The sequence below is a fragment of the Pleurodeles waltl genome, chromosome 4_1 (genome assembly GCF_031143425.1).
Source record: "Pleurodeles waltl isolate 20211129_DDA chromosome 4_1, aPleWal1.hap1.20221129, whole genome shotgun sequence".
Lineage (NCBI taxonomy): Eukaryota > Metazoa > Chordata > Amphibia > Caudata > Salamandridae > Pleurodeles > Pleurodeles waltl.
The window spans coordinates 76,318,092-76,330,256 of record NC_090442.1 but is presented as its reverse complement, the minus strand read 5'-3'; the positions used below and the strand labels follow the sequence as shown (position 1 = coordinate 76,330,256).

General features: G+C 40.4%; 6 non-coding genes across 6 annotated transcripts; all 6 read left to right on the top strand.

Moving 5' to 3' along the window:
* The first annotated feature begins 203 nt into the window (after window positions 1–203).
* Window positions 204–275, top strand: TRNAC-GCA (transfer RNA cysteine (anticodon GCA)). Its single transcript has one exon. It is a non-coding gene; the product is annotated as a tRNA-Cys (tRNA).
* A 2,091-nt stretch (window positions 276–2,366) lies between these two features.
* Window positions 2,367–2,438, top strand: TRNAC-GCA (transfer RNA cysteine (anticodon GCA)). Its single transcript has one exon. It is a non-coding gene; the product is annotated as a tRNA-Cys (tRNA).
* Window positions 2,439–4,529: 2,091 nt separating this feature from the next.
* Window positions 4,530–4,601, top strand: TRNAC-GCA (transfer RNA cysteine (anticodon GCA)). The gene has a single exon. It is a non-coding gene; the product is annotated as a tRNA-Cys (tRNA).
* A 2,091-nt stretch (window positions 4,602–6,692) lies between these two features.
* TRNAC-GCA (transfer RNA cysteine (anticodon GCA)) lies at window positions 6,693–6,764 on the top strand. Its single transcript has one exon. It is a non-coding gene; the product is annotated as a tRNA-Cys (tRNA).
* Window positions 6,765–8,854: 2,090 nt separating this feature from the next.
* TRNAC-GCA (transfer RNA cysteine (anticodon GCA)) lies at window positions 8,855–8,926 on the top strand. Its single transcript has one exon. It is a non-coding gene; the product is annotated as a tRNA-Cys (tRNA).
* A 2,091-nt stretch (window positions 8,927–11,017) lies between these two features.
* TRNAC-GCA (transfer RNA cysteine (anticodon GCA)) lies at window positions 11,018–11,089 on the top strand. The gene has a single exon. It is a non-coding gene; the product is annotated as a tRNA-Cys (tRNA).
* Window positions 11,090–12,165: the final 1,076 nt, after the last annotated feature.

Sequence of the window (12,165 nt, the reverse complement as noted above, 5' to 3'; positions counted from 1 at the left end):
ATGTATTTTGGTGTGAATAGTGAAGCATCAGGTGTGTTGAGTGTGTCCATCAGCTTGTAGCCAGGGGCATGAGTCAGGCTGTGTCCCAGACCCTGTGACTAATAAATCAGCAGGTGGTATAGAGAGCCTATAAAAGAGGAAGCCGTTCTGATGAGATCCACAGCAGCAGTTTCTAGTCCATCCACTTCCAGATAGTACAACAAGGGGGTATAGCTCAGTGGTAGAGCATTTGACTGCAGATCAAGAGGTCTCTGGTTCAAATCCGGGTGCCCCCTTAATACTTTAAAGAAGCTGTCAATTTCTTTCTGTATCGCTTTTTTCAATTCTTGGGGATTTTTGAAAGTATGTCACACTAAAACGACTAATTAAGCAAAATAGCTCAAAGTTGTATGTGCATCCTTATGACCCTTTTTGAAAATTAACAGTTTTCACACTCACACCCAGTAACTGCACCATGGATCAATCTGGGTGCCCCCTTCACACATGAAAGAAGCTTTCAATTTCTTTCTATATCACTTTCTACAATTCTTGGGGATTTATTGAAAGTATTTCACACTAAAACGACGATTTAAACAAAATAGCTCAAAGTTTTATGTGCATCCTTAAGACTGTTGTGCGAAAATTAACAGTTTTCACACTCACGCCCAGTGACTGCACCATGGATCAATTCGAGTAAAACAAGAGTTCGTACATTGGCACACAGGGACAAATTGAAATTTGTGTACACAGCATGATACTGTGTACTTTAATACATCTTTCTACATTCTGTAGGGTGCAGCACACAGATAATGTTTTACGGCATGGATTTATTAACAAGCATTGCTTCTAATAATTGAGCATATAGCAGAAATCGCAGGTGCAAAGAAAAAATACATAGGTAAACAAATCACAAGTTTCTAAATTCCACTGTATTTACCACAGCACAGCTGATTTGTTGTGCTTTAAGAAACACTGTGTGCCTGTACAGCAGCAAAGATGTGAGTGTGTGGACACTGTATGCCCGTAATGCTTTCACAAATGTCCTTATACTGTAACAGAAGTCTCTGCAGTTTTAGAACTGAGTTTGGACAGTAGCATGTGTGCTTACTGATAGTAATATGTGTAAGAAACAAATGCCTGCATGCTGTTACTTGTGTCTTTCTCCAGTAGCACACCTATTTACTGTAATTAGTATATAAGGTAACGTCGGCTAGACAAAACTGGACCCAAATGCTGGTACACTGTGACTGGCCTGTGTACTGTTTCCAGTGTGTTTCACTAGTATCACACCAGCTTACCGTTACTAGAATGTACAGTAAGACTCGTCCAATATGTATACCATATCAAATTGTTTTACCATAAAACAAAGATATAGCATTGTTAAAGACATTACCACGTGAGGGACACAGAAATTGCATTTTAAAAGACATCTATGTGAACTTGCATCGATTAGAAGAGATAGTGACTGTGTGAGAGTTGTATGGTACTGCTAACCAAAGCACTGTTAAAAAGAAGTCTTTCCTCACTAGAGTTGTGTTCTGTCAATGTCTGAGGCAGTGGATTTTTAAATGAGCTAGGAGGCTTAGACTGGCTGAGTCACTGACAGCTTTGCACACTTACTGCAGAGAGTGAGCAGACGAGAGACTAAGACTGAAATTTAGGGCACAGAGTGATTGCAGAAGAGAGTAAGACTCACTCTCACTTCCAGCATGGTGAGTAGACAAGAGAGTAAGCTAGTCCCACAGCTGGAATCCCAGAGTAGGTATAACTCAGTGCTAGTCAGAGTCCATGGTATTATATGTGACGTCTGCACTCTACAGCCTGCTGCTCGCAGTAATAAGGTGTGTGTGAAGGCATATTTCAGGTAAAGAGGATGTGTATAGCTCAGCAGTAAAGTATGTGATTGCAGATCAAGAGGTCCCCAGTTCAAGTCTTGCTTCCCACTTCTCCTTTTAAGGAACAAAAAAAAAATTCTCTGTTACTTATTTCAATTTCTGGAGATTTCTTGAAAGTATGTCACAGAAAAACCACTAATTAAAAAGAGTTTTAGATTTTATCTGCGTCCGTAAGAGGGTTGTGTGAAAGGACCAGCAGCCGGTCTCCATAGCAGTCCCTGTGACTAGTGAAGCAAGAGTAAGCTTGAGAGTGAATTGGCACCCTTGGCCTAGGACCTGCTGTCATGCTATGTATTTTGGTGTGAATAGTGAAGCATCAGGTGTGTTGAGTGTGTCCATCAGCTTGTAGCCAGGGGCATGAGTCAGGCTGTGTCCCAGACCCTGTGACTAATAAATCAGCAGGTGGTATAGAGAGCCTATAAAAGAGGAAGCCGTTCTGATGAGATCCACAGCAGCAGTTTCTAGTCCATCCACTTCCAGATAGTACAACAAGGGGGTATAGCTCAGTGGTAGAGCATTTGACTGCAGATCAAGAGGTCCCTGGTTCAAATCCGGGTGCCCCCTTAATACTTTAATGAAGCTGTCAATTTCTTTCTATATCGCTTTTTTCAATTCTTGGGGATTTTTTGAAAGTATGTCACACTAAAACGACTAATTAAGCAAAATAGCTCAAAGTTTTATGTGCATCCTTATGACTCTTGTTGAAAATTAACAGTTTTCACACTCACACCCAGTAACTGCACCATGGATCAATCTGGGTGGCCCCTTCACACATGAAAGAAGCTTTCAATTTCTTTCTATATCACTTTCTACAATTCTTGGGGATTTATTGAAAGTATTTCACACTAAAACGACGATTTAAACAAAATAGCTTAAAGTTTTATGTGCATCCTTAAGACTGTTGTGCGAAAATTAACAGTTTTCACACTCACGCCCAGTAACTGCACCATGGATCAATTCGAGTAAAACAAGAGTTCGTACATTGGCACACAGGGACAAATTGAAATTTGTGTACACAGCATGATACTGTGTACTTTAATACATCTTTCTACATTCTGTAGTGTGCAGCACAAGGATAATGTTTTACGGCATGGATTTATTAACAAGCATTGCTTCTAATAATTGAGCATATAGCAGAAATTGCAGGTGCAAAGAAAAAATACATAGGTAAACAAATCACAAGTTTCTAAATTCCACTGTATTTACCACAGCACAGCTGATTTGTTGTGCTTTAAGAAACACTGTGTGCCTGTACAGCAGTAAAGATGTGAGTGTGTGGACACTGTATGCCCGTAATGCTTTCACAAATGTCCTTATACTGTAACAGAAGTCTCTGCAGTTTTAGAACTGAGTTTGGACAGTAGCATGTGTGCTTACTGATAGTAATATGTGTAAGAAACAAATGCCTGCATGCTGTTACTTGTGTCTTTCTCCAGTAGCACACCTATTTACTGTAATTAGTATGTAAGGTAACGTCGGCTAGACAAAACTGGACCCAAATGCTGGTACACTGTGACTGGCCTGTGTACTGTTTCCAGTGTGTTTCACTAGTATCACGCCAGCTTACCGTTACTAGAATGTACAGTAAGACTGGTCCAATATGTATACCATATCAAATTGTTTTACCATAAAACAAAGATATAGCATTGTTAAAGACATTACCACGTGAGGGACACAGAAATTGCATTTTAAAAGACATCTATGTGAACTTGCATCGATTAGAAGAGATAGTGACTGTGTGAGAGTTGTATGGTACTGCTAACCAAAGCACTGTTAAAAAGAAGTTTTCCTCACTAGAGTTGTGTTCTGTCAATGTCTGAGGCAGTGTATTTTTAAATGAGCTAGGAGGCTTAGACTGGCTGAGTCACTGACAGCTTTGCACACTTACTGCAGAGAGTGAGCAGACGAGAGACTAAGACTGAAATTTAGGGCACAGAGTGATTGCAGAAGAGAGTAAGACTCACTCTCACTTCCAGCATGGTGAGTAGACAAGAGAGTAAGCTAGTCCCACAGCTGGAATCCCAGAGTAGGTATAACTCAGTGCTAGTCAGAGTCCATGGTATTATATGTGACGTCTGCACTCTACAGCCTGCTGCTCGCAGTAATAAGGTGTGTGTGAAGGCATATTTCAGGAAAAGAGGATGTGTATAGCTCAGCAGTAAAGTATGTGACTGCAGATCAAGAGGTCCCCAGTTCAAGTCTTGCTTCCCACTTCTCCTTTTAAGGAACAAAAAAAAAATTCTCTGTTACTTATTTCAATTTCTGGAGATTTCTTGAAAGTATGTCACAGAAAAACCACTAATTAAAAAGAGTTTTAGGTTTTATCTGCGTCCGTAAGAGGGTTGTGTGAAAGGACCAGCAGCCGGTCTCCATAGCAGTCCCTGTGACTAGTGAAGCAAGAGTAAGCTTGAGAGTGAATTGGCACCCTTGGCCTAGGACCTGCTGTCATGCTATGTATTTTGGTGTGAATAGTGAAGCATCAGGTGTGTTGAGTGTGTCCATCAGCTTGTAGCCAGGGGCATGAGTCAGGCTGTGTCCCAGACCCTGTGACTAATAAATCAGCAGGTGGTATAGAGAGCCTATAAAAGAGGAAGCCGTTCTGATGAGATCCACAGCAGCAGTTTCTAGTCCATCCACTTCCAGATAGTACAACAAGGGGGTATAGCTCAGTGGTAGAGCATTTGACTGCAGATCAAGAGGTCCCTGGTTCAAATCCGGGTGCCCCCTTAATACTTTAATGAAGCTGTCAATTTCTTTCTGTATCGCTTTTTTCAATTCTTGGGGATTTTTTGAAAGTATGTCACACTAAAACGACTAATTAAGCAAAATAGCTCAAAGTTTTATGTGCATCCTTATGACTCTTGTTGAAAATTAACAGTTTTCACACTCACACCCAGTAACTGCACCATGGATCAATCTGGGTGGCCCCTTCACACATGAAAGAAGCTTTCAATTTCTTTCTATATCACTTTCTACAATTCTTGGGGATTTATTGAAAGTATTTCACACTAAAACGACGATTTAAACAAAATAGCTTAAAGTTTTATGTGCATCCTTAAGACTGTTGTGCGAAAATTAACAGTTTTCACACTCACGCCCAGTAACTGCACCATGGATCAATTCGAGTAAAACAAGAGTTCGTACATTGGCACACAGGGACAAATTGAAATTTGTGTACACAGCATGATACTGTGTACTTTAATACATCTTTCTACATTCTGTAGTGTGCAGCACACAGATAATGTTTTACGGCATGGATTTATTAACAAGCATTGCTTCTAATAATTGAGCATATAGCAGAAATTGCAGGTGCAAAGAAAAAATACATAGGTAAACAAATCACAAGTTTCTAAATTCCACTGTATTTACCACAGCACAGCTGATTTGTTGTGCTTTAAGAAACACTGTGTGCCTTTACAGCAGCAAAGATGTGAGTGTGTGGACACTGTATGCCCGTAATGCTTTCACAAATGTCCTTATACTGTAACAGAAGTCTCTGCAGTTTTAGAACTGAGTTTGGACAGTAGCATGTGTGCTTACTGATAGTAATATGTGTAAGAAACAAATGCCTGCATGCTGTTACTTGTGTCTTTCTCCAGTAGCACACCTATTTACTGTAATTAGTATGTAAGGTAACGTCGGCTAGACAAAACTGGACCCAAATGCTGGTACACTGTGACTGGCCTGTGTACTGTTTCCAGTGTGTTTCACTAGTATCACGCCAGCTTACCGTTACTACAATGTACAGTAAGACTGGTCCAATATGTATACCATATCAAATTGTTTTACCATAAAACAAAGATATAGCATTGTTAAAGACATTACCACGTGAGGGACACAGAAATTGCCTTTTAAAAGACATCTATGTGAACTTGCATCGATTAGAAGAGATAGTGACTGTGTGAGAGTTGTATGGTACTGCTAACCAAAGCACTGTTAAAAAGAAGTTTTCCTCACTAGAGTTGTGTTCTGTCAATGTCTGAGGCAGTGGATTTTTAAATGAGCTAGGAGGCTTAGACTGGCTGAGTCACTGACAGCTTTGCACACTTACTGCAGAGAGTGAGCAGACGAGAGACTAAGACTGAAATTTAGGGCACAGAGTGATTGCAGAAGAGAGTAAGACTCACTCTCACTTCCAGCATGGTGAGTAGACAAGAGAGTAAGCTAGTCCCACAGCTGGAATCCCAGAGTAGGTATAACTCAGTGCTAGTCAGAGTCCATGGTATTATATGTGACGTCTGCACTCTACAGCCTGCTGCTCGCAGTAATAAGGTGTGTGTGAAGGCATATTTCAGGAAAAGAGGATGTGTATAGCTCAGCAGTAAAGTATGTGACTGCAGATCAAGAGGTCCCCAGTTCAAGTCTTGCTTCCCACTTCTCCTTTTAAGGAACAAAAAAAAAATTCTCTGTTACTTATTTCAATTTCTGGAGATTTCTTGAAAGTATGTCACAGAAAAACCACTAATTAAAAAGAGTTTTAGGTTTTCTCTGCGTCCGTAAGAGGGTTGTGTGAAAGGACCAGCAGCCGGTCTCCATAGCAGTCCCTGTGACTAGTGAAGCAAGAGTAAGCTTGAGAGTGAATTGGCACCCTTGGCCTAGGACCTGCTGTCATGCTATGTATTTTGGTGTGAATAGTGAAGCATCAGGTGTGTTGAGTGTGTCCATCAGCTTGTAGCCAGGAGCATGAGTCAGGCTGTGTCCCAGACCCTGTGACTAATAAATCAGCAGGTGGTATAGAGAGCCTATAAAAGAGGAAGCCGTTCTGATGAGATCCACAGCAGCAGTTTCTAGTCCATCCACTTCCAGATAGTACAACAAGGGGGTATAGCTCAGTGGTAGAGCATTTGACTGCAGATCAAGAGGTCTCTGGTTCAAATCCGGGTGCCCCCTTAATACTTTAAAGAAGCTGTCAATTTCTTTCTGTATCGCTTTTTTCAATTCTTGGGGATTTTTGAAAGTATGTCACACTAAAACGACTAATTAAGCAAAATAGCTCAAAGTTGTATGTGCATCCTTATGACTCTTTTTGAAAATTAACAGTTTTCACACTCACACCCAGTAACTGCACCATGGATCAATCTGGGTGCCCCCTTCACACATGAAAGAAGCTTTCAATTTCTTTCTATATCACTTTCTACAATTCTTGGGGATTTATTGAAAGTATTTCACACTAAAACGACAATTTAAACAAAATAGCTCAAAGTTTTATGTGCATCCTTAAGACTGTTGTGCGAAAATTAACAGTTTTCACACTCACGCCCAGTAACTGCACCATGGATCAATTCGAGTAAAACAAGAGTTCGTACATTGGCACACAGGGACAAATTGAAATTTGTGTACACAGCATGATACTGTGTACTTTAATACATCTTTCTACATTCTGTAGTGTGCAGCACACAGATAATGTTTTACGGCATGGATTTATTAACAAGCATTGCTTCTAATAATTGAGCATATAGCAGAAATTGCAGGTGCAAAGAAAAAATACATAGGTAAACAAATCACAAGTTTCTAAATTCCACTGTATTTACCACAGCACAGCTGATTTGTTGTGCTTTAAGAAACACTGTGTGCCTGTACAGCAGCAAAGATGTGAGTGTGTGGACACTGTATGCCAGTAATGCTTTCACAAATGTCCTTATACTGTAACAGAAGTCTCTGCAGTTTTAGAACTGAGTTTGGACAGTAGCATGTGTGCTTACTGATAGTAATATGTGTAAGAAACAAATGCCTGCATGCTGTTACTTGTGTCTTTCTCCAGTAGCACACCTATTTACTGTAATTATATGTAAGGTAACGTCGGCTAGACAAAACTGGACCCAAATGCTGGTACACTGTGACTGGCCTGTGTACTGTTTCCAGTGTGTTTCACTGTTATCACGCCAGCTTACAGTTACTAGAATGTACAGTAAGACTGGTCCAATATGTATACCATATCAAATTGTTTTACCATAAAACAAAGATATAGCATTGTTAAAGACATTACCACGTGAGGGACACAGAAATTGCATTTTAAAAGACATCTATGTGAACTTGCATCGATTAGAAGAGATAGTGACTGTGTGAGAGTTGTATGGTACTGCTAACCAAAGCACTGTTAAAAAGAAGTCTTTCCTCACTAGAGTTGTGTTCTGTCAATGTCTGAGGCAGTGGATTTTTAAATGAGCTAGGAGGCTTAGACTGGCTGAGTCACTGACAGCTTTGCACACTTACTGCAGAGAGTGAGCAGACGAGAGACTAAGACTGAAATTTAGGGCACAGAGTGATTGCAGAAGAGAGTAAGACTCACTCTCACTTCCAGCATGGTGAGTAGACAAGAGAGTAAGCTAGTCCCACAGCTGGAATCCCAGAGTAGGTATAACTCAGTGCTAGTCAGAGTCCATGGTATTATATGTGACGTCTGCACTCTACAGCCTGCTGCTCGCAGTAATAAGGTGTGTGTGAAGGCATATTTCAGGTAAAGAGGATGTGTATAGCTCAGCAGTAAAGTATGTGATTGCAGATCAAAAGGTCCCCAGTTCAAGTCTTGCTTCCCACTTCTCCTTTTAAGGAACAAAAAAAAAATTCTCTGTTACTTATTTCAATTTCTGGAGATTTCTTGAAAGTATGTCACAGAAAAACCACTAATTAAAAAGAGTTTTAGGTTTTATCTGAGTCCGTAAGAGGGTTGTGTGAAAGGACCAGCAGCCGGTCTCCATAGCAGTCCCTGTGACTAGTGAAGCAAGAGTAAGCTTGAGAGTGAATTGGCACCCTTGGCCTAGGACCTGCTGTCATGCTATGTATTTTGGTGTGAATAGTGAAGCATCAGGTGTGTTGAGTGTGTCCATCAGCTTGTAGCCAGGGGCATGAGTCAGGCTGTGTCCCAGACCCTGTGACTAATAAATCAGCAGGTGGTATAGAGAGCCTATAAAAGAGGAAGCTGTTCTGATGAGATCCACAGCAGCAGTTTCTAGTCCATCCACTTCCAGATAGTACAACAAGGGGGTATAGCTCAGTGGTAGAGCATTTGACTGCAGATCAAGAGGTCCCTGGTTCAAATCCGGGTGCCCCCTTAATACTTTAAAGAAGCTGTCAATTTCTTTCTGTATCGCTTTTTTCAATTCTTGGGGATTTTTTGAAAGTATGTCACACTAAAACGACTAATTGAGCAAAATAGCTCAAAGTTTTATGTGCATCCTTATGACTCGTTGAAAATTAACAGTTTTCACACTCACACCCAGTAACGGCACCATGGATCAATCTGGGTGCCCCCTTCACACATGAAAGAAGCTTTCAATTTCTTTCTATATCACTTTCTACAATTCTTGGGGATTTATTGAAAGTATTTCACACTAAGACGACGATTTAAACAAAATAGCTCAAAGTTTTATGTGCATCCTTAAGACTGTTGTGCGAAAATTAACAGTTTTCACACTCACGCCCAGTAACTGCACCATGGATCAATTCGAGTAAAACAAGAGTTCGTACATTGGCACACAGGGACAAATTGAAATTTGTGTACACAGCATGATACTGTGTACTTTAATACATCTTTCTACATTCTGTAGTGTGCAGCACACAGATAATGTTTTACGGCATGGATTTATTAACAAGCATTGCTTCTAATAATTGAGCATATAGCAGAAATCGCAGGTGCAAAGAAAAAATACATAGGTAAACAAATCACAAGTTTCTAAATTCCACTGTATTTACCACAGCACAGCTGATTTGTTGTGCTTTAAGAAACACTGTGTGCCTGTACAGCAGCAAAGATGTGAGTGTGTGGACACTGTATGCCCGTAATGCTTTCACAAATGTCCTTATACTGTAACAGAAGTCTCTGCAGTTTTAGAACTGAGTTTGGACAGTAGCATGTGTGCTTACTGATAGTAATATGTGTAAGAAACAAATGCCTGCATGCTGTTACTTGTGTCTTTCTCCAGTAGCACACCTATTTACTGTAATTAGTATGTAAGGTAACGTCGGCTAGACAAAACTGGACCCAAATGCTGGTACACTGTGACTGGCCTGTGTACTGTTTCCAGTGTGTTTCACTAGTATCACGCCAGCTTACCGTTACTAGAATGTACAGTAAGACTGGTCCAATATGTATACCATATCAAATTGTTTTACCATAAAACAAAGATATAGCATTGTTAAAGACATTACCACGTGAGGGACACAGAAATTGCATTATAAAAGACATCTATGTGAACTTGCATCGATTAGAAGAGATAGTGACTGTGTGAGAGTTGTATGGTACTGCTAACCAAAGCACTGTTAAAAAGAAGTCTTTCCTCACTAGAGTTGTGTTCTGTCAATGTCTGAGGCAGTGGATTTTTAAATGAGCTAGGAGGCTTAGACTGGCTGAGTCATTGACAGCTTTGCACACTTACTGCAGAGAGTGAGCAGACGAGAGACTAAGACTGAAATTTAGGGCACAGAGTGATTGCAGAAGAGAGTAAGACTCACTCTCACTTCCAGCATGGTGAGTAGACAAGACAGTAAGCTAGTCCCACAGCTGGAATCCCAGAGTAGGTATAACTCAGTGCTAGTCAGAGTCCATGGTATTATATGTGACGTCTGCACTCTACAGCCTGCTGCTCGCAGTAATAAGGTGTGTGTGAAGGCATATTTCAGGGAAAAGAGGATGTGTATAGCTCAGCAGTAAAGTATGTAACTGCAGATCAAGAGGTCCCCAGTTCAAGTCTTGCTTCCCACTTCTCCTTTTAAGTAACAAAAAAAAAATTCTCTGTTACTTATTTCAATTTCTGGAGATTTCTTGAAAGTATGTCACAGAAAAACCACTAATTAAAAAGAGTTTTAGGTTTTATCTGCGTCCGTAAGAGGGTTGTGTGAAAGGACCAGCAGCCGGTCTCCATAGCAGTCCCTGTGACTAGTGAAGCAAGAGTAAGCTTGAGAGTGAATTGGCACCCTTGGCCTAGGACCTGCTGTCATGCTATGTATTTTGGTGTGAATAGTGAAGCATCAGGTGTGTTGAGTGTGTCCATCAGCTTGTAGCCAGGGGCATGAGTAAGGCTGTGTCCCAGACCCTGTGACTAATAAATCAGCAGGTGGTATAGAGAGCCTATAAAAGAGGAAGCCGTTCTGATGAGATCCACAGCAGCAGTTTCTAGTCCATCCACTTCCAGATAGTATAACAAGGGGGTATAGCTCAGTGGTAGAGCATTTGACTGCAGATCAAGAGGTCCCTGGTTCAAATCCGGGTGCCCCCTTAATACTTTAAAGAAGCTGTCAATTTCTTTCTGTATCGCTTTTGTCAATTCTTGGGGATTTTTTGAAAGTATGTCACACTAAAACGACTAATTAAGCAAAATAGCTCAAAGTTTTATGTGCATCCTTATGACTCTTGTTGAAAATTAACAGTTTTCACACTCACACCCAGTAACTGCACCATGGATCAATCTGGGTGCCCCCTTCACACATGAAAGAAGCTTTCAATTTCTTTCTATATCACTTTCTACAATTCTTGGGGATTTATTGAAAGTATTTCACACTAAAACGACTATTTAAACAAAATAGCTCAAAGTTTTATGTGCATCCTTAAGACTGTTGTGCGAAAATTAACAGTTTTCACACTCACGCCCAGTAACTGCACCATGGATCAATTCGAGTAAAACAAGAGTTCGTACATTGGCACACAGGGACAAATTGAAATTTGTGTACACAGCATGATACTGTGTACTTTAATACATCTTTCTACATTCTGTAGTGTGCAGGACACAGATAATGTTTTACGGCATGGATTTATTAACAAGCATTGCTTCTAATAATTGAGCATATAGCAGAAATTGCAGGTGCAAAGAAAAAATACATAGGTAAACAAATCACAAGTTTCTAAATTCCACTGTATTTACCACAGCACAGCTGATTTGTTGTGCTTTAAGAAACACTGTGTGCCTGTACAGCAGCAAAGATGTGAGTGTGTGGACACTGTATGCCCGTAATGCTTTCACAAATGTCCTTATACTGTAACAGAAGTCTCTGCAGTTTTAGAACTGAGTTTGGACAGTAGCATGTGTGCTTACTGATAGTAATATGTGTAAGAAACAAATGCCTGCATGCTGTTACTTGTGTCTTTCTCCAGTAGCACACCTATTTACTGTAATTAGTATGTAAGGTAACGTCGGCTAGACAAAACTGGACCCAAATGCTGGTACACTGTGACTGGCCTGTGTACTGTTTCCAGTGTGTTTCACTAGTATCACGCCAGCTTACCGTTACTAGAATGTACAGTAAGACTGGTCCAATATGTATACCATATCAAATTGTTTTACCATAAAACAAAGAT